The 25,414-nt window shown below is 47.3% G+C and overlaps 1 protein-coding gene and 1 pseudogene across 1 annotated transcript in view; both read left to right on the top strand.

Moving 5' to 3' along the window:
- Positions 1-25,414, top strand: part of KCNIP1 (potassium voltage-gated channel interacting protein 1) — a 271,337-nt gene that overhangs the window by 42,934 nt on the left and 202,989 nt on the right. The gene's annotated exons all lie outside the window — the stretch shown is intronic.
- Positions 21,980-22,828, top strand: LOC102184843 (annotated as a pseudogene).

Here is a 25,414-nt window from a genome sequence, read left to right on the forward strand (position 1 = left end):
ATTTTGCTTCTTTGCATTTCTTTTTCTTGGGAATGGTCTCAATCCCTGTCTCCTGTACAATGTCACGAACCTCCATCCATAGTTCATCAGGCACTCTGTCTATCAGATCTAGTCCCTTAAATCTATTTCTCACTTCCACTGTATAGTCATAAGGGATTTTATTTAGGTCATACCTGAATGGTCTAGTGGTTTTCTCCAGTTTCTTCAATTTCAGTGTGAGTTTGGCAATAAGGAGTTCATGGTCCAAGCCACAGTCAGCTCCCGTTTAGGTTAGGACGTTTGCTGCTTCCTGAACAATGCAAGAATTTACAACCAGAGTTCCATTATTCCCTTCTTGCTTGTTGTGCTATTGTTGTTAAAACTTTTACCTCCGCATATGATATATATTGTGACTTTTAAAAACATTTATTTGCTTCTGCCAGTCTTAGCTGCATCATGTGGGATCCAGATTCCTGACTAGGAATCAAACCGGGCATCCTGCATTGAGAGCATGGAGTCTTTTAACCACTGGACCACTGGGGAAGTCTCCATGTTGTGATTTTTATATTGTGATTTTTAAAGTAACCTAAATATTTCCTTTGTAGTGTTTTTCATTCCTTAATACAATTTTGTGTCTCTGGCAGGAATCATTTTCCTTTCATTTCTTTGGTATATGCCCTAGTGCTTGTCTGATGAAATTACATGTTTGTTGATTTTTAATTTCCATTTGCCTGAAAATATTTTTATTTTGTTCCTTTTTTTTTCAGGATTTTTTTTGTTGTTGTTCGTATAATACTAGGAGTACTTTGTTATTTTTAAAATTTCAGCATTTTAAGAATGTTTTCTGAAGTTCAGCCATTTTTATTGAAAAGGTAGCTAACAGACTCATTCATGTTTCTTTGCAGATAATTTGTTTTTTTTCTCTGTGACTGACTGCTTTGGAAAATTCCTCTTTGTCTTTGGTTTTTAACAGTTTGACTGTGAAGTGTGTAGGTGTGATTTTGTGTGTGTGTTAATTCTTTGGGAGGCGTTCACTGGGCTTCTTGAATCAGTGAGTTAGTGTGTTTCATAAGCTTGGAAACCCTTGCTTATTATCTTTCCAAAGATAATTTTGGGACTCCAAAAATGTGTATATTGAACTTCGACATGACCCGCACGGTGCTTATGCTCTGTGAGAAGCACCTGTTTAGTTCGGCTGTTTCCCATCGTTTCTGCCTTTCAGCAACTGATCGCATTGTCTGCTGCGTTATGTCTGCTGTTAAGCCCATCTGGTAAGTTAGAGCTTGTTGATTCCAGGTAACTGCTGAGAGACAGTAGACTTTAGAAGGCTCCGATTTTCCTCCGTTGCGTCCATCCCTTCCTTTACCATCTCTAACACTGTGGTCATAGTTACCATCTCTAACACTGTGGTCATAGTTACCATCTCTAACACTGTGGTCATAGTTAATGTTTATCTGACTGCAGTATCCAGATCACCTGTGAATCTGTTTCTGTTGTTTGCTTCCCTTTCTCTTCCGCTTCCTGCCTCTTCACACATCTTACAATAGTGACTGTATGCTGGACATTCTGGAGGCTCTGGATGATTTATTCTATCACAAGAAGCTTCTTCCTTTCCTCTGTCAGGGAACAGGGTAAAAGGCTGAGTCTCTCAGCCCAGTCAGAAACTGAGATGGGTCATTGATGGCTTAACCAGGCTTCCCTGGTGACCCCGTGGCAGAGAATCCACCTGCCAATGCAGGAGACACGTGTTTGATCCCTGGATCAGGAAGACCCCCTGGAGGAGCAAATGGCAACCCACTCCAGTGTTCTTGCCTGGAAAATTCTGTGGACAGAAAAGCCTGGTGGGCTAGAGTTCATGAGGCTGTAAAAGAGTTGGGCACGATTTAGCGACTGAACCGCAACGGTGGTGGGTTGCAGTTTTTGACAGACTAAATCCACCATCTCTGGTTTGTCATCGTTCCTTGAGTGTGACTGTCGAGTAAGAGCCCCGCGGATTCTGTGTTCTCGTTCCACAAAGGGGAAAACAGTCAGGCCTTCATGTCACGTCCTCTCCGCCTCGTGGGACTCTGTCTCTTAAGCGCCATGAGATCGTAAGAGATTTTCATTCCAGTTCTCCCCAGCTTCCATGTTACCTGTGCTGACTCAGCACTGAGCAAGGTCCCGTAGAGAAAATCAGCCTTACATCTCTGACTTCTGCTGTTCCCAGTCTGTCATGCCAGGCCATCATTACAACTCTGCTGGATTCCGTTTCCCATAGCATTCAACCTCTGCTTGGACCAACGCTAAGCTTCAGTTAACGTCCAGAATCACAAATGCCCCCAGGGAAGAAAGCTATCAGTAATTATCAGCTTATGTAGGAAGAGCTCTTCCTTTTCTGCAATTTAGCTCCACTTACTTCTCTTTTCCACAGCTCTTTGATATCTTCACATTTTCTACTTTTGCAGCTTTTTTTTCCCTTTCTAGTTCTTGCCCTGGGAAAGTTGGCCTGCCATGATATACTACTTCCTACTTAAAAGGCGTAATTTATCTTTTTAAGTCAACAAATTAAACACTATTATTATTAATTTACATAGTAAATATTAGTTTAGATTTACCCTCATATTTGTCAAATATTTGCTTAGTATTCCTCAGACCACCTGTCTGGGTTAATTTTTTTCTGACTATGCAAACATTTTTAAGAATGTGCTTTGGTGAGAATCTGTTGATGGTTAAACCTTCAGTTTTTATTTGTCCAAAAATAGCTCTTGTTTGCTTGTTCTTTTTTTTTTTTTCTTTTTCTTTCATTCTTGAAACATAATTTCTCTGGTGTGTATGCAGGTGGCCAAGTATTTCTTGGCTCACCAGAAATACTACGTCGTTACATTTTGGCTTCCATTGTTGAGAAGACAGCTGTTAGTCTAATTACTCATTTGTAGGTGGTCTAACTTTTCTCTCGGATTGCTTTTAGTATTTCTCTGTCATAGACTGTGATGTGCCCTTCACTTTTAGAACTGAACTTTCTAACTGAACTGTTTACTCTCCAGATAGTCATAAGCAACTACTCTGTGTTAGATCTTCTCACTCTATCCCCCACATCTTTTAGCATCTTTCATTTTTTCCATCGTCTTTCTAGCCTACATTCTAGATACCTTTATTTATATCTACCTAATTGTTTACCAATTCTCTCTTTAGTTGTTTCTAATTTGCTCTTTAATTTATCCATAACCATCCATTGAGTTTATTACATTTTAATTTAAAATATGTTTTTAATTTCTAGATGTTCTATTTAGTCTTTCTCAAATCTCCTAAGACATTTTATAGCATCTTAATATTTACTCATATTTTCAAGCCTCTCTTATTTTTTTACACATGTGAACATTACCGTCTCATATTCTGTGTCTGATGAAAATTCTAATATCTGAAACTTTGCTGATCTGATTTTGATATCTGTTGTTCCTGCTTGTTCTCTATTATAGTGTCTTATATTCTTCTGTGTTTTGCAGTTTTTGACAGTGAATTTCCCTTGGAATTTATCTTTGAGAATTTTTTGAGGAATGAGTTAAAATTTCAGTTCAGTTCAGTACAGTCGCTCAGTCGTGTCTGACTCTTTGCGACCCCATGAATCGCAGCATGCCAGGCCTCCCTGTCCATCACCAACTCCCGGAGTTCACTCAGACTCACGTCCATCGAGTCTGTGATGCCATCCAGCCATCTCATCCTGGGTCGTCCCCTTCTCCTCCTGCCCCCAATCTCTCCCAGCATCAGAGTCTTTTCCAATGAGTCAACTCTTCGCATGAGGTGACCAAAGTACTGGAGCTTCAGCTTTAGCATCATTCCTTCCAAAGAAATCCCAGGGCTGATCTCCTTCAGAATGGACTGGTGGGATCTCCTTGCAGTCCAAGGGACTCTCAAGAGTCTTCTCCAACACCACAGTTCAAAAGCATCAATTCTTCGGCGCTCAGCCTTCTTCACAGTCCAACTCTCACATCTGTACATGACCACAGGAAAAACCATAGCCTTGACTAGACGGACCTTAGTTGGCAAAGTAATGTCTCTGCTTTTGAATATACTGTCTAGGTTGGTCATAACTTTTCTTCCAAGGAGTAAGTGTCTTTTAATTTCATGGCTGCAGTCACCATCTGCAGTGATTTTGGAGCCCCAAAAAATAAAGTCTGACACTGTTTCTACTGTTTCCCCATCTATTTCCCAGGAAGTGATGGGACCAGATGTCATGATCTTCGTTTTCTGAATGTTGAGCTTTAAGCCAACTTTTTCGCTTAACTTTTTCGCTCTCCTCTTTCACTTTCATCAAGAGGCTTTTTAGCTCCTCTTCACTTTCTGCCATAAGGGTGGTGTCATCTGCATATCTGAGGTTATTGATATTTCTCCTGACAATCTTGATTCCAGCTTGTGTTTCTTCCAGTCCAGCTTTTCTCATGATGTACTCTGCATATAAGTTAAATAAGCAGGGTGACAATATACAGCCTTATTTCTTATAGTCACCTGGGAGAAATACCAACCCTAAACCATTTCAAACTAAAATTTCTACTTAAGGTTTCTCAGACCACAAACCCAAGTGATTGAAAGCATATGGTTACAAATTCTCTAGAAACATGAGTCACCTCCCTTCTCCACTTCGCCCCTAGCATCAAAGTCAGGTCAGGCAGATTTTCTGTGTGAATTTATTTCTCATTCACCTTTACATTAAAGGTGTCACCCTTTGAGATCCCAGATTTAAGTGGGGAGGCTTTACCCACTTGGCTTCCTTTACCTATTGGCTTCCAAGCAAGCTTTGCTTGGCTAGGAGTGACCTCTGAATGTGTAACTAATTCTTTATGAATCATTATTTAAAGGCTGTGAATCTGCTTTCAGAGCCACTAAGTTCATGGTTGCCCCAGGCTATATCATCCCGTCCCTCTTTAGATGAGAGAATCCTGATGCTGGGACCTCCGGAAGGAGCTGGACTAGCGAAGCCAGGCAGCACGCTAGGGAACTCATGGTCAGTGTGAGTGCTGGTGTTCCTGCTTGCCTTCCGCACACACGAGAGTAAGCCCTGCTGTCTCCACTCCAAGTCAGAGATCTGTTTTCAGAAGCTAATGAAACAAATTCTCACATGACCTGAAAAAGTATTTGCCATAACTCAGATCTTTTGATTCCCTGAGTTCTTTTTAATACAAAAAGATTTTAGTTCCAACCTTAGACCATAATGATGTTCTTGGCTAAAAGAACCTGCTCTGATATGAGGAACTGGCATTAATTGATAAAATGCAACTAATTGATAAAATGGATCACCTCTCAACTATGTTAAGAATGTTATGAAGGAAAACTGCAATGATAGCTGCTTTACTGCTGATGAAATCACTGAACACTTGATTTAAATCCAGTATTTCCAAAAGTGTGTTCCTTGAAACATTAGGTCATGCAGAGGATCTTTAAATAAGGACAGAAATGGTAAGGACCTAACAGAAGCAGAAGATATTAAGGAGAGGTGGCAAGAATACACAGAAGAACTGTACAAAAAAGATCTTCACGACCCAGATAATCACGATGGTGTGATCACTCACCTAGAGCCAGACATCCTTGAATGCGAAGTCAAGTGGGCCTTAGGAAGCATCACTTTGAACAAAGCTAGTGGAGGTGATGGAATTCCAGTTGAGCTATTTCAAATCCTAAAAGATGATGCTGTGAAAGTGCTGCATTCAATATGCCAGTAAATTTGGAAAACTCAGCAGTGGCCATAGGACTGGAAAAGGTCACTATTCATTCCAATCCCAAAGAAAGGCAATGCCAGAGAATGCTCAAACTACCACACAATGGCCCTCATCTCACACGCTAGCAAAGTAATGCTCAAAACTCTCCAAGCCAGGCTTCAACAGTACATGAACCATGGAATTCCAGATTTTCAAGCTGGATTTAGAAAAGGCAGAGGAACCAGAGATCAAATTGCCTATATCCACTGGATCATCAAAAAAGCAGGAGAGTCCCAGAAAAACATCTACTTCTGCTTTATTGACTACGCCAAACCCTTTGACTGTGTGGATCACAACAAACTGTGAAAAATTCTGAAAGAGATTGAAATACCAGACCACCTAACCTGCCTCCTGAGGAATCTGTATGCAGGTAAAGAATCAGCAGTTAGAACTGGACATGGAACAACAGACTGGTTCCAGATCAGGAAAGGAATACGTCAAGGCTGTATATTGTCAGCCTGCTTATTTAACTTATATGCCAAGTACATCATGCAAAATGCCTGGCTGGATGAAACACAAGCTGGAATTAAGATTATTGGGAGAAATGTCAACCTCAGATGTGCAGATGATACCACCCTTATGGCAGAAAGCAAAGAAGACCTAAAGAACCTCTTGATGAAAGTGAGAGTGAAAAAGTTGGCTTAAAACTCAACATTCAGAAAACTAAGATCATGGCATCTGGTCCCATCACTTCATGGCAAATAGATGGGGAAACAATGGAAACAGTGAGAGACTTTCTTTTCTTGGACTCCAAAATCACTGCAGATGGTGACTGCAGCCAAGAAATTAAAAGACCCTTACTCCTTGGAAGAAAAGCTAGGACCAACCTAGACAGCATATTAAAAAACAGAGACATTATTTTACCAGCAAAGGTCCATCTAGTCAAAGCTATGGTTTTTCCTGTGGTCATGTATGGATGTGAGAGGTGGACTATAAAGAAAGCTGAGCACTGAGGAACTGATGCTTTTGAACTGTGGTGTTGGAGAAGACTCTTGAGAGTCCCTTGGACTGCAAGGAGATCCAACCAGTCCATCCTAAAGGAGATCAGTCCTGAATATTCACTGGAAGGACTGATGCCGAAGCTGAAACTCCAATACTCTGGCCACCTGATGCGACTGATTCACGGATTCTGGGAAAGATTGAATGAGGGAGGAAAAGGGGACGACAGAGGGTCAGATGGTTGGATGGCATCATCGACTCAATGGACATGAGTCTGAGCAAGCTCCAGGAGTTGGTGATGGACAGGGAAGCCTGGCGTGCTGCAGTCCATGGGGTCGCAAAGGGTCGGACATGACTGAGCGACTGAACTGAAATGAACTGAAGGAATGTTATATAATGAGCTTTCTCCTAGAGATTCACAGCATACAATAGAATAGTCACGACTCAGAGAAGTCCTGCTATGTTTTCAAGTCACATTTAACCACAGAAATATAAGAAATTTGGAACAGTGATAATTCATTTTTTAAGATAGAATTCACTTCTGTCACAGAAATTTGCCAACCCTCAATGAACACTGAGAAGTGGTTTATAGAGATAAATAACACTTATTCAGCAAAGTCTTGTTGAATGCCCACTGTACCTTCCACTGTGAGTATACAGTGATGAGCAAAACAGACATGGTTTCTGTCTTGTGGAGCTTCTGGTAGCACTGGGCTGTCATGGGAGGCATTAAGAAAGGAAAAGCGAGTGGTTAGATACCTAAATGCTCCTCAAGCTATGGAACAGGCCCGTGAGCTGGGCAGTTAGCCCGGCTATTTGCACCCTGTCTGGAGGCTATGAAACCTACTGATGTAATCACACTACTCGAGAGAACCATAAGAAAAAGTCAATCCAAATACATTTATTTCTGGAATAGCAGAATTTACCTAGGAAAGGAAGTTCAGGAAAGACAGGTAAGAAGTAGGTCATTTTAAGGCTTTTGGAATCTCTGGTGGATCTGAAGATCCCGCCTAAGTTAAGCTCTGTGACAGTGTCTGAAGTCCAGCCAAGTCCCGTAAATGTTAACTGGAATGGCAGCGGTGGTGATGGTGACCCATATCGTGATGGTGGTGGTGGTGGTGGCGGTGCTGGATGATAATGGTGGTAGCAATGGTGATTCTGATGACGGTAGTGAAGACGGTAGTGACGGTGATGACGGTGATGGTGGTGATGGTGGTGATGATAATGATGACAGCAGTAGGAATCTTCACCTCCTTCCTTTCACTCAGTACTGCATCTAGTTGGTCACCAAGAACTGTGAGTCTACTTATTAAGTTGCACTTAAATCCGTCCTCTCATTTCTCTCTAAAATTCCGTTTCCCTGGAACAGGCCCTAGTCCTCTCCTAGTGACCACCTTATCTCATTTCGCTGCCTCTAACTCACATTCTTCCAATCCCTGCCCCGCACTGTGCTAATGTGATCTTCCTAAAGTTTAAGACTGACCACAGTTCTCCTTTGTCAAGCAGGCTCTGGAATTTCCCGAAGGTCTATCCTCCAGACATCTGGGTGCCTTAGCAGGGATTAAAGAATCTCCACAGCTTCCCTCCCCAGCCGTATCTCTTCCCCTCTCATTGTGTATCCTCAGCTCAACCACAGTCAGCCCACTGCAGCCCAGTCACTCCACGGACATGGACACATCCTTGCCTTTCTCATGATCCTCTCCTTACTTGTCTATTCTCTTTCTTGTCTTTCAGCAAAACAGAGACAAAACACACACTTGTCCTTCAGCTCCACAGTCAGAGCCTCTCTGGGGCTTTGCGTCGTCCTTGGCCCTGGAATAGACTGGAATGTTCCTTTGCCTGACCTCCTGTAGCGCTCTCTGCCTGTGTCTGTGTGGCCTTCGCCACATGCAAGGTCATGCTGCTGTCTGTCCATGCGGGGTGGGAGGCGCTGCTTGGAGGCACATACCGTCCCTGGACTTGCAGTCCATTCTCGACCCCACGCAGCGTAGAACGCCAGGGAGCGGGTACAGGCACCACGGGGCGGCCACGATGCAGAAGCTCCCACGGCTTCTTCTGTGATCTGTGTTGCCCAGGTTTTCTTTTCACTGGGTTGGTAATCCATTCTCTTTTCCTCCATCCACACAGTTTCACTTATTTGCACAAGGGTGTGTGTGTGTGTACATATGCATGTGCACATACGTGTGCGTGTGGGTGGTTTTGTGTGCCTGCTCGTGGTGAGGTCTAGGTGGGCTGGAGGGAGACTCGGCTCTCGGTGCTATAGAGCGAGGACGCTGCCTTCTCCTAGCCTTTAGGAAGGTGTTAGAATGAGAGCTGTTTGTCACGGGAGGTCTCAGTGCGCTATCAGTCCCTGGGAGGGACCAGGACACATCTCTTGACCTCTGAAAGGAGTGAACCCATTCATCCACACATAGATTTCACGAATATTTATTGAGTCATCTGAGCACCATGCGCTGTGCTAGGGGCTGAGGGTGCACAGCTGAGCCAAAAGGAGCAAAACCAAGCGCTGTTCTCACGGTCTTGCGGTCAGTTGCTGTCCTAGTAGGGGGTGGGGGCGGATGGCAGTCAAGGCAACGAAGCCGTGAGATGAGTGGGAGCAGTGATACGCGCTACAAAGGAAACAACACGGGGGACGCGGGCAGGTGGTGCTGGGAGACCGGAGGGCTCTTTGATGGCAAAATCCAGGAGGACTCCTTGCAGAGGCGGCCTTTGTGCTCAGGCTACCTGAACAGAAAGGGCTCAGATGTGTAAACATCTGAGAGAAGACGGAAGGCCACTCCAGGCCAGGCAGAGAGAAGAGAAGGAAGGCAGTCGTGGTTGGACCACAGTAAATGAGAGGGGGCTTGCTGGAAGCAGAAGTCAAAAGGAGAGCAACGGCCAGGTCACGCAGGGCCTTCTGGGCCGTACCAAGGAGCTTTATTCTAAGGGCAGCGGGGAGGCTGCTGGATGGTTTTAAGCAGGAATAACAAGTTCCCATTGATGCTTTTCAAAGCTCAGCTGTGTGGGGAAGGAACTGCAGAAGGGACTAAGTGGACCAGAGAGGCAGTCAGGAGCTATCCAGGCCAGGGCTGGTGCTAACAAGGAGCAGGGTCAGCGCGCCGGCGGCTCAGAGTGGTGAGAAGCAATCTTTCCCTCCCTCCTACCTCCCTCGCTCCTCGGAAAACCAGCTGGCCCTGGAGAGCTCCCAGCGAATGACATCATCTTCAGCTCCGGGCTGTTTGATATGCAGGGAACTCGTCCCAAGGGTGTGCTGAGGCCACACACCGAAGCATGAAGCTGCCGGCGTGTGCCAGAGGGAGAGATGAAGAAAGAAAACCTGGATGAGTCCGTCGTGTGGCCCAGTACTGGGTCCAACACCCTTGTCCAGCGCGTCCTGTATAATACAGCAGCCTGTGAGGGACAGCTCTGTTTTGCAGATGATTCCTATAACCCTGATGCTTGGAACTCACATGATCTGCACCCCTGTCTCAGAATTTGTGTGCATTTGTTTATCATATCCTTTTGGCTCAGGCGGTAAAGAGTCTGCCTGCAATGCAAGAGACCTGGGTTTGATCCCTGGGTTGGGAAGATCCCCTGGAGAAGAGCATGGCTACCCACTCCAGGATTCTTGCCCAGAGAATTCTGCAGACAAAGGAGCCCAACGGGCTACAATCCATGAGGTCACAGAGAGTCGGACATGACTGAGCAACTAACACACATCCTTAAGTAGAACTCTTACTGTGTCTTAATCACTTTGCAAGTATTATTTCTCATAACCAATTGATTAAGTAGGAATTATCATTATCCCCATTTAACAGGCGATAAAAACTAAGACCCAGAGATGCTAAGTAACTTGCCCAAGGTAGCACTGAGCCAGGATTTAAATACAGGTCTATGGTGTCCGCATTCTTTTTAACTCCACCTGATGCCCTCTCCCCTCTGTTGTCTGTGAGCTAGAGTAATGGAGAGATCTCCACCCGACCTGCGCCCTTCAGCAGGCTAATGCATCTCTTGTACACATAGTGATTGAGTTGTTCAGCGGCAAAGTGATCATCATGGGAGAATAAGGACACCTCCCAGGAAGGCTGGCCTGTCTTGAAAGGGCGTTCATTTCCAGTTACAGGGAATTCCCTGGTTGCCCAGTAGTTAGGACTCCGTGCTTTCACTGCTGAGGGTTCCATCCCTAGTCGGGAAACTAAGATCTTGCAAGCTGTGCAGCGTAGCCAAAAAATACAGAAAGAAAAAGCATAAGGGAGCATTTCCAGCTACAATTCCTTACAAGCAGTGAGAGGGTCTCAGACTGGAAACTCAGAGTGAGAAGGAGGTGGACCTGGGATGTCTGTCTTACTTAACCTTCTGTCTCTAGGTTTAGCAGAATATGTGAAGCAGAGAGAGTGCTCAGTAACAGGTGCTGAGTGAGTGGATGGACGGGTGAGAGGGTGAACACAGGCTCAGCCTCCTGTGAGATCATACGGCTGATCCAGTACCTGGTGCAGTGCAGACAGGCAGTGCAGGAGCACCCCGTTATGACTCTGGCCCACACAGTCCAGGCTCTAGTCCCGTATGCTAATGTCACATGCTTGCAAGGGCATGGCCTGTCCTTGGTTCCAGTTGACCACTGAGGCCTGTGGGGATGTGACCCTGTGCGGCCAGGTCATCATTTTTCATTACACAGATGTCATACAAAATTATCTGATTTTTAGAAGACTGTGTGTCCCCAAGAAAATATATCTAAGCGCTATCTAGATGAAGTCCCTTGGCCACTATTTTGAGACACCCAATCTAGAATCAGTAGGAGGTGAGCCAGAATGGGGTCTGGATTGTTGACCACTAAGAAAGATGGGAAGGTCCCGGGAGCCCCTGAGAGGAAGTTGCATTTTGCACGCCGGCTTATCCAGACTCAGGATATGATCAGTGTTAATATTCCAGCTGTCATCTCAGGATTTCAGTTAAGTCTTGTCTAATATCGCAGCCAAGCTCAGTCATTCTGTAGAGGGATTAGAATGGCTCTTGCCTACAAAATGGGGCCAAGGTGGCAAAGACAGAGCAGAGGCTTTTGAGGCCCGAGGAAGGGGGAAGGTGGCCTGATGCATGAGCCCCATGAAGCGCTGCATCTTAGAAACCAGGGCTGAGCAGCTCCGCCGTCCTCCCCAAATGGAGATTCACCACCCGTGGCCAGACTCAGGATGTGAGTTTTATTTTCTTAATCAAGAGAGAAAATATCTTTGCAGGCACGATTCCCAGTTGGGAAATTCTTTCTATGTTCCGTTTAATCCCTTCTGCAGCAGCGGCGCCTCCTTCGGTTGTTTCTTTCCTGTTTGTCATCCTCTCCCCCCACACCCCACCCACCCCCCACACCCCACCCCCACTCCTCTCCTTTTTCTTGTCCCCACCCTCTTCCCCAGCACCACTCAGAGCTTGTGGGAAGGGGAGGGGGAAGTGCTCGTCCGGGCCCTGTCTGGGGTGGATTTTTAATCCAGGCATGTTGCCGACACCCGGTGCCTAGCATTTGCACCAGGTATTTAATTAAACCAGGGATTCCCAGGGGATTTGAGAAACTGGCTGGCAGGGAATGGGCTCTATCTCCACATCTTATTTTGACAAGCGCTGTAATTATCCTTCGTTGCTGGCAGGCTAAGCAGAATCTCTTTCCTTCCAGCCCCACCTCCTTAGAACAAGAGTACTCAGGCTCCTCTTTGCCCCACCAATCAACAGTCTGCAGGCCTAGGTTCACCAATTAGGCTGAGACTGAGCTTCGCTGTTACTCAAGCTAATGCAGGCGTGCCACTCAGCGTTGTCAACAGCATCTGTGGGGCCGGCTTCCGAGCACCCAGTCCCCCCGCTCGGGATTGTTGTTCAGTCGCCCAGTCCTGTCTGACTCTCTGTGACCCCATGGACTGCAGCACGCCAGGCTCCTCTGTCCTCCACTATCTCCCAGAGTTTGCTCAAATTCATTGCTCAAATCCACTGAATTGGTGATGCTATCTAACCATCTGGGGGCAGAGCGATTGAAGTGGGAACCATGCCCTCCAAAGGGACAGAGGTTACTTCAGGAGCCAACGTGTGTGGAGCGTCTTCCATGCCTGTCTGATGTTTAATCTTCTCTGTCACCTGCCAGGTTGGTATCATTATCCCATTTTACAGATGAGGAAACTGAGACTCTGAGAGGCAAAGTCACACTGTCAACTGCAGTGGCCTCAGGACTCTCCCCCAAGGGCTGTCTGGCCCCACAGCTTCTGCTCCTTCTACATTATGGCACTGTGTCCCAGGTTCCTCCACCCCAAGACTCTGCCCCAAGCAGTTCTTGGGCAGATGATGGAAACGCCAGCATGTCAGGAGCAAACACTCCTCCAGAGTCCTGCTGTCCACGCCGCCCAGTTTGCAGGGCGGCTGTCAGCAGGGGTGTTCCTGTTGGACTCCTCATGGAGTCCTCATGAAATGAACTTGGATGGCGTCTTCGAAAGCCCTGGGAAGGACTTCTCTGGTGGTCCACTGGTTAAGAATCCTTCCAATGCAGGGACAAGGGTTTGATCCCCGGTCAGGAAACTAAGATCCCACATGCCTCAGGGCAGCTAAGCCCATGAGCTGCAACATCAAGTTATTGAGGCTGTCCTATAATTTGGGGACAACAGGGGTACAAAGCAGGGGTGGAAAGTCGCTGAGGAAAGGCTAACGGGATGGAAACACTGATCAGACCCAGCCCGGTTTCCAGGTACCTGTGATCCAGTCTCTTGCCTCAGCACAGGGCAAGGCTGGGCCAGTGTAGACCAGCCTGCCAGGAACTTTCCATGACCTGCTCCAACAAGGAACTTTCCAGGACAATAGCAACTGTTAATACTTGCCTGTTGATTGAACACAGAATACATCCTAGACACAGCATTGTCCACATGAAACACATCTCAAGACTCAATTCTCAAGACTCCGTAAAGCAGGTGTTATTGTCCCCATATGACAGATGAGCAAAGTGAGGCCATCAAGACCACTTGCAGGTCACACAGCAAGTGGTTGGCCTGAAAGTCTGTCTAAACCACCGTGCTATAAACCTCCCTCCATGCTGCTGTGTCCCAGGGTCCCTCCAGAGATCTCTTGGAAGAGCTGCAAGAGACAGTTAGGGGTGAGGACGAGGAAGAACGTCTCTGAGGTTCCAGTCTCGTGAGATTCCTGGTCCTGCTTTGTGTCCGGCTTCCGGTGCTTCAGGTGGCCCCACCCTCGTGCAGTACCATCAACCCTTCCCTTGCCCTCGCTGCTCAGAGATTCGCTCCCCGTGGTTGGAGTCCCCCGCTCCCCAGGCCAGAGCAGAGCCAGTGGAGGGCATGGTGTCAGCAGGGAGAGAGACAGAGGGCTGCGGGCGGCCCGCCGCAGATGGGCCCGGAAGCAGGCTGGAGCCAGCTGGCCCGCTCTGAAAATCTGAAGTGTCTCTTCCGATTATCTCTTTTCAGCCCCATCTGCAGATGGCTCATTTCGTGAGGGAGGCCCTGGGCATTTGTTCTAGAACCTGAGCTGTGATGAGGACAGGCAGGAGCACTTGGTTGGGACGGGGAGAGACACCCCTTAATGCCCCAGAAGATTTCTATGCCCTCATCTTGCGGTCGGCTCCAGCTGCCACATGGGGGGATGCTTGCTGGTCTGTAGCCTGGATTCTAATCGCTGACGCTGCCTGCTAAAGATTCCCTAGGCTGTCCTGACTTCAGATTTGGACAGACCAGGGCTTGTATCTAAGCATTTCCATATTCCAGCTCTCATGATGTGAGCAGGTCCGCTGATTTCCCTTTCCGGAGAGGCAAACTGCAGAGCCCAAACTGCCTCCCAAGGCTCCAGTCCGCACCCTCTGTGCCAGCCCCTTGCTGGCTGTGCAACCTTGGCCGAGCGACTTGACACCCCTGGGCGCCTCTCCTGAGCTGTAAACTAGGATTCCACCGGTATCCACCGAAGGAGGGGCATCTTCACGCACTGAAAGGTCGCGGCACGTAGGAAGCACTCGAGTGTGTTAGCCGCTGTCAGGGCAGGCGAATATTTTCTGGAGTGAATATGGATAAACTGCGGTCAACAGTTTTCTCTCCTGAAAACTGTCCATAGTGAAGCCCAGCAAACGGGCGCGGTCTGGAGGAGTGACGTAGGCAGGCGGTTCCGCCCCCTCCTGCCGTCTTCCCCGCCTCCTCTCTCCTGACTCTCCCTGGCACTCTTCACGCAGCAGCTCGTGCCATAAGCGTTTCCTCAGGGCCTGTGTGCCAGGCTTTGCCCCTGGGGTTAGGTCTCCAGCAGTGAACAATGTGGGTCCTGTCCTCTCAGGGACAAACAGTCACAGGACTGTGATGCAGTGCTGATGGGGATCAGGGAGGACCTCTTTAAGAAGCTAATGTTGGAGTCACGTGCGTACTCATCAACTAGGGTCACAGAGACTATAGCCTGCCAGGCTCCTCTGTCCGTGGGATTCTCCAGGCAAGAATACTTGGGTTGCCATGCTCTCCTCCCGGGGATCTTCCTGACCCAGGGACTGAACCTGTGTCTTTCTGTGACTCCTGCACTGCAGGTGATTCTTTACCACTGAGCCATCGGGGACGCTCAGTGCTTGAGCCATATGACCATTGTTAGGAAGAGCATTTCTAGACAGAGGGAACTGCTTGGGACGATGAACTTGAAACTAAAGTGCCACCATCAAAGATGCTAATTATTTAAGCTGCTCTTGCCATTTAAGATCGGAAGACTAAAACTGGGTGGGACGTTAGGGGAAATGTCTCTTCAAGCTGCATCACTGGACAGGTGGGATGCCAAGTTCACCTGTAGAGAAAGGTCACAGAGGCCTGGGGTTGGACAGAGTGACTCCACTCAAGGGGACAGGAGGACTCTCAGAGCGACCCCGACAGCTGTCAGCGCAGCCGTCAGCGCAGCCGTCAGCTTGTGCGGCCCCTGGGGCCGGCTGGGAGTGACCCTGGGTACTGCTGTCTAACCCACCTGTGCCTTTCCCTGAACGAGGCAGCCAAGTGCTGACTCAGGGGATTGAAACTCTGATGGTCCCTAGTCTGTTATTGTGTTTTAATGAGCTGGAAAAGCACAAACAGAAACCTTAAAGGCATCAGCCATGACACAGAAATCTAATAAAAGAAAACAAAGTGCTTATAAATCCAAGAGTTGTTGAAAATCCAGAAGTTGCAGATTGACGTATGGAGCTGTATCTTGCTGGCCCCTAAACAAGCTGAGTGACCTTGAATAAGTCCGCTTTCTTCCCAGGACCTCAGTTCCTCCAGCTGTGAAATAAAAGGACTGAAAGAAAGGATCCCTGTGTCCTCTTCCATCGCATACAGGCTTTGATTCAAAGTATCTCTTAAGGCAAGTCTACCCTGAGCCACGCAGCATCTTTAGGCATCTTGTCTGATCTGCTCTTGAGAAGCTTCTTCCCAATCCCAGCTTAAACATCACTCCTCAAGGCAGCATCCACCATCACCCTAAACATAATCACCTTCTCTCTATTACCACCTACATTCCCTTTGCAAATTTGATAGAAGTCCCAGGTGGCTCAGTGGTAAAAAAAAAAAAAAAAAAAAAAAATCCCCCTGCCACTGCGGGAGACGTTAGTTCGATCCCTGGGTCGGGAAGATCCCCTGGAGAAGGCAATGGCCACCAGTTCCAGTATTCTTGCCTGGGAAATCCCATGGATGGAGGAGCCTGGTGGGCCCCAGTCCGTGGGACAGCAAGAGTCAAACACAACTCAGCAACTGAACAACAGCCGCCACAGGGAATAAATTCATTGTCTTTGGAATTATACTTCCATAGCTCCAAAGTACTGTTTATATTACTCTTAAGCTGTCACAATAAACCCACAGTTAGTTATTTGCATATATGTCCAGTTCCCTACAAAGCAGCAACATATATTAGTCATTTTCGGCTTCCTCTCCAGTACTGTCTACAGCATACCCTAGCTTCCCAAACTGTAATTACACTTGCTCTGTGTGCCGATTAGGATGGCCCTCCCGTCCCCTTGGCCTTGAGGTAGGCTCCTATTCATCCTTTAAAGTCCAGCCTCCAAGTCCCCTTCTCTGTTAAACGTTCCCTCTTCTGGCTAAGTGAGTCTTACTTTTCTTGTTGTTGTTTTCCAGTCGCTAAGTTGTGTCGTCTCTTTTGTGACCCCATGGACTGCAGTACTCCAGGCCTCCCTGTCCATCACTATCTCCCAGAGTTTGCCCGAGTTCATGTCCATTGAATGGGTGATGCTATCCAACCATCTTTCGAATCCTTCATGTCTATCCACCTTCCATTGTCTAGGATATTGCATGCTGTCAGGGTCTATTTATTGTCAGTACCCCCTCTAGGTGGGGTCCTTGAAGAAGGTACTTTGGACATTTCTCTTCTGCATCCATCCCCAGTGTTCTTGGCCAGAATCTGTGAGTTCCAAGTTAGGGAAACTGGACTTAATTGCCAGACAATGATGGGGCTTTAAACAGATGTGTCTGAGCTCTGACAGATAACATGGACAGATGCCCACAAGTCAGCAAGCTCCCAAAGCCGTAGACCCCTCAGCCTAAGCCCTAGAGAGCATCCAGATTGTCATTCCAGTCCCAGCCAAATTTCTCCTCTCCCAGCTCCCTCCTGCTTTCCCCTCGTCCATGTAAATAAGGCTGACAGTATTTCCCAGGGAACGTCCAGCTGCTTGCTCACTGCTGTGTTTCTGAAGCTGGGAGAGTTGGGTGTCCATACATAGTTCAACCATAGGCTTACACTATGAGTGAGTGAAGCTGCGCAGTCATGTCTGACTCTCTGTGACCCCATGGACTGTAGCCTGCCAGGCTCCTCCGTCCATGGGATTTTCCAGGCAAGAGTACTGGAGCGGGGTGCCATTGCCTTCTCCAGGCTTACAGTGTGAACCGTGTCTATTTTGTGTAAATCAACTACTTTGTCACGAGAAAGTTTATGCGACAACAATTTTAGTAAAGTCAGTGGTCAGCATAAAGCAGGTTCCTGAATTCTTCCTGTGGACCCTGCACTGGGCAGCAGCAGGAAGAGCCAAGCTTGCTGCGGGGCAGACAGAGCTGTCAGTGAGCCGCCTGCCCTCCAGTCCTCTCTTCCCTGGGCTTCCAGCGGGAAGCCTCACGAGGGAATTCTCCATGCTCTTCCCCGCAACCTGACGTGACAAGCTGTGAGTGCCCCAGTACTTATCACTCCCAGTCTGGATCCGGGCTAAAAGCCTGGGTCAGGCTTCAGATCTGAGCAGGCAGAGAGCTAGAGTGTCTGGACAGGTGAGCTGGCTCATGGCAAAAGCCCTGGGGAAGACAAGACCTGAGTCTGAGGCTTGATTCTGCCTGTGACTTTGAGCATCTCACCTTGTGACCTTGGCCCTCAGTTTTCAGCTGCCCCATGGGTGTGGTAGGACTTCCATGTTGCACAGCAGTGTTGTGAATTCCCTGACCCTCTCCCTCCCAGGGCCACCTCATGTGTTTTGTTTTGTGATGTTTTGATTTGGGTTTTTGCTGCAGCTGTGGCACGTGGGATCTCAGTTCTCCACCAGGGCTCGAACCCATGCCCCTGCAGTGGAAGTGTGGAGTCTGAACCGCTGAACCGCTAGGAGCTGCTTGGAACCCCCTCGTGTTAGCCAGTGTTTCTGTCTCCCCCAACCCTTCCCCTGGGAGTCATGTGAAGGGGACAGACAGCTGAGGGTATCCCAGAGTCAAGTTTCCGGGACTGTCTAGTAAGAATCATTTTCATTTGCAGGTTGATGCGTCTCAGCCACTATCTTTTTTTAAACTGAAGTATAGTTGATTTACAATACTATGTTAGTTTCAGGTGTATAGCAAAGCAATTGAGTTTTATATATATATATTTCAGATTATTTTCCATTATAGATTATTACAAGACTTTGAAAATTGCTCCCTGTGTTAAAAACAGTAAATCCTTGTTGCTGACCCATTTTATGTATAGCAGTTTTTATCTGTTAATCTCATTCTTCTAATCCATCCCGCCCCCCCACTTTCTGCTTTGGTAACCGTGAGTTTGCTTTCTCTGTCTGTGAGTCTGCTTCGGTTTTATAAATAGACCCATTTGTATTATCTTTATATTGCACATGTTATATCATATAACATTCGTTTCTCTCTGTCTGACTTCATTTAGTGTGATATTCTCTAGGTCCATCTATGGAAACGGCAGTGTTTTGCTCATCTCTGTGGCCGAGTAATATTCCATTTTATATACTGCATATACATGCGTGCATTGGACACCACATATGCCACAGCTTCTTAAATGAGCCAACTGCTGATGGGCTTTGGGGCTGTCTCCGTGTCTCGGCTCCTGTAAACAGCCAGTCACTGTCTCTTCTTTGCCCTCTCTGTTAGTTCCCTGTGTCCCTCTCTGTGAATGTGTCTCTTTCGGTCTTAGCCTGCCTTTCTCTCTGTCTGTCTCTTTCTGTCCTAAGCGCTCTCTTCCTCCTGTTCCCCACCCCCTCCTGGCCCCTAGTGTCTTTCTCTCTGGGTTTTTGGCTGTGTTTCCTCCTCTCCGTCTCCTATGTCTCATCTTTCTCCCTTCCTCTCCCTGCGTCTCCCCCCACCTCTCCCGCTCCTCTTCCTCTGATTCTTCCTCCGTGCAAATCTCTGTTTCTCTAACTGTCCATCCTTCTCACATTAAGAGGCCCAGTGGCCAGGCCAGGCTTCTTATCTGTGATGGACTTCCTTGCTGTCCAGCTTCTGGCTGGACTGTGGCATCTGCCCTGGGTTTGTTTCCACTTACAAAGGGCATCTGTGATTAATGTGGGCAGTTCTTAAGGAGCTGGAGATGTGTTTATGCTCCTTGCGAGCTGTGATGAAACACCCGTAACATTTAACGTGGCGCATTGACATTTAAATGTCAATTAAAAAGTCCCCGTTCTGCTTGGCCAGCCTCTGGATCCTCAGATGAACATTGCCCTCCCGCCTGCCTCGCCAGCCCCACTGAGGGCTACAGGCATGTGGGTGGCACAGCAGACACAGTGACCAAGACAGAAGGGGTGGGCAGGTCTGAATGGGTTGAGACCGTTTCAGGCACGGAGGCCAGCTTGTGGAGAGGCAGGGAGGGAGCTGGTCCCGGGCTATGGAAGGAATGCATAGGAGGTTGGCTGGAGTGGTGTCTAAAGGGGACACATGGGAAGCAAGACTAGAGGCAGCATTTACCTACTTCCCTTCTTGTCCCTTCAACTCATTGGAAAAGACCCTAATGCTGGGAAAGATCGAAGGCAAAAGGAGAAAGGGGTGGCAGAGGGTGAGATGGTTAGATAGCCTCACTGACTCAATGGACATGAATTTGAGCAAACTCTACGAGATAGTGGAGGACAGAGGAGCCTAGCGTGCTGCAGTCCTTGGGGTCACAAAGAGTCGGACATGACTGAGCAACTTCTTGTCCCTGTCCCTGAAGGCATCGCCTAAAGCTCATCTATCACTTATCACTTAGATGCAAAGTCTCTGCCTCTGGTTGCCTTCCACCAGACTGGAAGCGTCTTAAAGCCTCTCACTCACCTCTCCATTGCCCAGGTTGCTTAGTGCACACAGCAGGTACACAACAGTGGTCCATTCAGTTTGATGCGATACTTATTTCTTGAGTTTCCTACTATATGGCAGGACTTATCCTTGGAACTGAAGCTACGAAATGATTAGGACTTAGACTTGACCCCAAGGACTGTATTATATTTTCAAAGACAAACAGAAAAGGCCAATGCTGAGATAAATGGAAACAAAGAGGAGAGGCAGCTGGCCCAGCGAGGATGACAGAGGGCTTCCTGGGCCCAAATGAAGCTGAGACCCAAAGAGCAAATACACGTTTTCAAGGCAGACAGGAGGCAGAGGGGATTCTAGGCAGCAGACCCAGCCTATGTGTGGAGGTAGGGATGAGCCCTGGAGGGATCAGTGACAAGGATGAAGGAGTGGGCATCAACAGGACGTGTGAAACCCATGCCCAGGGGACACACGACTGTACAAGAACTCCGTGAGGCAGGGGCCCTGGCTGCCGTGTTCACCGCTGTTCACAAGAGGCAGGAGGAGCACCTCTCTTGTCCATTCCCAAAGCCCAGTGGGTCCCTGCAAGTGCGTTTATTTCTCCAGAGTCCTTCTCAGAGCCTGGTGTCCTGTGGGGCCCCCTCCCCCCTCCCCTGCTTGTCATCTCCCAGCCCCTGAGCTGCCGTGTCAGAGAAAGACATGCTCTATTTTCTCAAGAAAGTCTCTTCAACAAGAGGCACATTTTCATCTAAAGTTTCCTGGAATTGCAGTCCAGAGAAATCTATCTTCCTAAGCCCAGGGATCAGATCTTCAGCTGAAGAAAGAAACATAGCAAGTGGAACATCTGCCCAGAATGGGCTGCAAGCCCTGGAATGACTCATGGGGCCAGGTATAGTCACGTGGCCTCTGGCAGTCCCTGGCACCAAGATGAGTGTTCATTTCCCCTCCACTCTAGAAAGGAAACCCAGGGTTGGGATACCAAGTTTCTAGACTGTCGGGTTGGTATCCAGAGGCATTTCTCAACCCCATTCACAGCCTTCCACACCCAGATCTAGCTCCCCCCATAATCTGCCCTTTCAGTCTTGGATGCACAGGAAACTTCCTGGGGGAGCTGACGAAACCCAGAGCTTCCCCATCCTCCGTCCACCAACCTGACATTTGCTCATCCCCACTGTGGGTCAGAAGCCCCCCAGGCTGCAGGGGGCCGTCTTGCCTCTTGACTCAGCAGGTGCTGCTTCTCTCTGCTTTGGCCAGGGCACACTTTACACTCCCAGCTGTGAAGGCCCAGCGGCGAAAGGAATGAGGTAGTGATTGTGCTGACTTTGGATCAATCAGTTGCTCACTTTCTTGGAATTTCACCCCAGTGGTTGCTGTTGATGGAATTGCATGGAGCGGTACCCAGAGCCTGCTGGACATACATTCACAGTCCTAAATTCAGTTTGATGATACCACCTGCCCTCTCCCTGACACCTCACATTCTGGCCTGAGTTTTCTGAGCAAGGAGATCTGTGCTAAATATTTGGCATAAGAGAGGCAGCAGAAGTCTTCCTTTGTCTCCCTGTTTCTTATATCTTACCTGTAGAGGAACGGAAAGGTATGTTATACAGTTTAGAAGTGGAGGTTTTACGATGCTGAACATATTCAGGAAGGTTTTTTTTTTTTTTTTTCCAGGAAGGTTTCTATCCCAACACATCCCTGCTTTCAAACATTGTCCCTACACACACACACACAGGTACAGACACACACACACACAGAGGTACACACACACACACACAGATTTCCCAAAGACCCTTCATCCTCCTTCCTCTGTTGCAATGTCACAACACACTGTGAACACATCAAGAAAGGCCTTCTGAATCCTTGGCAGGAGTTATCGTCAAATAGCAGAGCCCACACCCCAGAGGTACACAAATGTTCATCAGAAATTTGGAAAGAAGTCATTGGCCTCTTTCCCGGCTGGAACCATGGAGGTTGCAGAAGAGAAGAAAAAGAAGGTTCCTGCTGTGCCAGAAACCCTTAAGAAAAAGCGGAAGAATTTTGCAGAGCTTAAGATCAAGCGACTGAGAGAGAAGTTTGCCCAAAAGATGCTTCGAAAGGCAAGGAGGAAGCTTATCTATGAAAAAGCTAAGCAGTACCACAAGGAATACAGGCATGAAATTCGAATGGCTAGGATGGCACGAAAGGCCGGCAACTTCTATGTACCCGCAGAACCCAAATTGGCGTTTGTCATCAGGATCAGAGGCGTCAACGGCGTGAGCCCAAAGGTTCGAAAGGTGCTGCAGCTCCTTTGCCTCTGGCAGATCTTCAGCGGCACCTTTGTGAAGCTCAACAAGGCATCAATTAACATGCTGAGAATTGTGGAGCCATACATTGCATGGGGGTACCCGAATCTGAAGTCTGCAAATGAATTGATCTACACGCGTGGTTATGGCAAAATCAACAAAAAGCGAATTGCCCTGACAGACAGTGCATGGATTGCTCGATCTCTTGGGAAATATGGAATCATCTGCGTGGAGGATCTGATTCATGAGATCTATACCGTTGGAAAACATTTCAAAGAAGCAAACAACTTCCTGTGGCCCTTTAAATTGTCTTCTCCACAAGGTGGAATGAAGAAAAAGACCACCCATTTTGTAGAAGGTGGAGATGCTGGCAACAGGGAAGACCAGCTCAACAGGCTTATTAGAAGGATGAACTAAGGTGTCTACCAGGATTATTTTTGTGTTCTGGTTAATAAACAATTGAAACAAACAACAACAAAAAAGAAGTCATTGGCCCTCTACTGATAGTTTTTATTTTATAATTCCTAACTCCTATAATTATGCATGTTTGATAAGTTCATTGCATGTAAGCACTGTTGGCGTTGTTGTTCAGTTGCCCAGTTGTACCTGACTCTTTGCGACCCCATGGACTGTAGCATGCCAGGCCTCCCTCTCCCTCACCATCTCCTGAAGTTTGCCCAAGTTCATGTCCATCGCATCGGTGACGCCATTCAACCGTCTCATCCTCTGACCCTCTTCTCCTTCTGCTCTCAGTCTTTCCCAGCATCAGGGACTTTTCCAATGAGTCGGCTGTTGGCATCAGACGACAAAAATACTGGAGCTTCAGCTTCAGCATCAGCCAGTGCTAATAATAGAGGAGTTTGGGGGAGAATGAATTCATGGATGTGTATGGCTGAGTCCCTTTGCTGTCCACTTCAAACTATCACAACATTATTAATTGGATATACTCCAATATAAAATAAAAAGTTTTGCAACTTCTTCACAAATTGAAAAAATAAAATACTGATATTTTGGAAATATGAAAAAAATTAAATAAAAGTAGAAATAAAAAACTATACTCAAGTTCTGGAGGAGTTCAAAAATTAGAGCTCTGTATTTTTCTTATAATCATATTCTTTCAGTCTTGCTCATATAAGTCCTTCAAATTTCCCTAAAGGTCCTGGAGGGTAAAATGAGAACAACTCTTACTGGAACGACATCTTTCCTGTGATGCCTCATTCCGTCTTTCCAGTGGTCAGAGGTGCTGATTGCCGGGGAGAAGGCTGTGGGGTGGAGCTGCCTGGGTGGCGCTAGTGCTGGAGAACCCAGTTGACAATACAAGAGACATGAGACGGGGTTTGATCCCTGGGTCAGAAAGATCCCCTGGAGAAGAGCATGGCAAACCTACTCCAGTACTCTTGCCTGGAGAATTCCATGGACAGAGGAGCCTGGCAGGCTACAGTCCACGGCGTCACAAAGAGCCGGACACGGCTGAAGTGACTGAACACAGACTAGGATTGCCCCTCTGGAGAGTTCCTCAGGGGCACCAATAGAAATTCAGATTCCTGCATTCTCCCTAGCCTCCCAAGACCTGCTGAACCATACTGTCTTCAGAGATGTGCCCTATGAATTTGTATCTTTAAAAGCTCCTCAAATAATTACCCACCCAGACATGGGTACCACTGGGCTAGGACATGGTGTTACTCTTCACCACAGGAGACGTGGGACTCTTGGCCAACCTCACCCAGAAGCTTAATGTCAGTATTTTCTATTTTTATGACATGTTTTGCCTGTTTGTGCTCTTACAGACTATTTGCACTGCTGATGTCACACCCTTTGAAAAGCCTATCAGGTTTCATCCATTCAGTCAACAAATGTTTCGCCAGTTACATTTGTTTCCACTTGACAGATAGAGAAATTAAGACCCAGAGAGACCAAGGGGTTTGTTTCTTTCTTAGCTTGTAAGACATAGATTCAGAGACCCAATCCAAGCTACCTGGCCCCAGATCCTGTGCCCTTTCCATTTTTGCTTCGGAACGTTTTGATGAGACGGCCATGAGACCAGAGCTCTGTGTGTGGGGTGTGTTGTGCCCCTCGGCCCTCCTTCCTCCCCCTCTCGTCCCCCGCCCCTGCGTGCAGGCTGCAGAGGAAATTAACATTCAGGGCACGCTCTGCTCCCTTCTGATCCCATAGAGAGAACACAGCCTCTGCCTGCCAATTAGTAACGTTCGGATCTTTATTAGAGCTGGGGACAACACGTTCCAGTTATGCAAACGCCCTTGTCTGGGAGCAGCGTGGGCCAGCACACCAGCCCCATCTCTCCCCACAGAGACATTCATGGAGGTGACTTGGCACCCCCAGTGCCGCTGCAATCAATGGGTCAATCAATAACTATTAATTAAACCTTGTCCAAGGTGCTGAAGGAAACATGGGGGACACATACTACCTCTACCTAAAAGAACCTAGGGCTCCACAGAGAGTGTGGTCAGGCAGAGGGAACAACTTAGAAGGCCCTTTGCTCTTTTTTGAAACACTAACAGTTTCTATTTATTATCCATTCCCCAAACAGGTAAAGAAAAGCATGAACAGTTGATAAGTGCCCACCGTGTTCACAGACACTTGTTGGGCACTTTATATGCACCAGCTTATTCAAATCTATTAATTTTTATATGAGAAACAATGTGCTTGTTTTTCAAAACGTGTGCTTTAAGTTGAGAAAACTAGGATTGCAATCTCGGCCCTGTCACTTTCTCTCTAGGAGGTTTCGCGACCTCAAATTCTTCATCCATAAAATGGGAGGACGTAGTATCTGTCTCCTAGGATTGTTGGGAGGAGTAAATACAGGCAGATTCTTTATCATCTGCATCACCAGGGAAGCCCAGTTAGGCAGTATATTTAAGTCACATGCCTCATCTCCATATGACACAGCAAAGTGTTAAGAAGCCTAATATGTAAGAAAATGAGAAAAGCGAGTCAAATGCAGCATATACGTTAGCAACAATGCAAAAGTAATATATGTATAGCGTCCGAAAGAGGACAGTCGCCAGAGGAAACTTGTCTCCTAATTCTGAGTTATCTG

Source organism: Capra hircus, chromosome 20, assembly GCF_001704415.2.
Source record: "Capra hircus breed San Clemente chromosome 20, ASM170441v1, whole genome shotgun sequence".
Taxonomy (NCBI): domain Eukaryota; kingdom Metazoa; phylum Chordata; class Mammalia; order Artiodactyla; family Bovidae; genus Capra; species Capra hircus.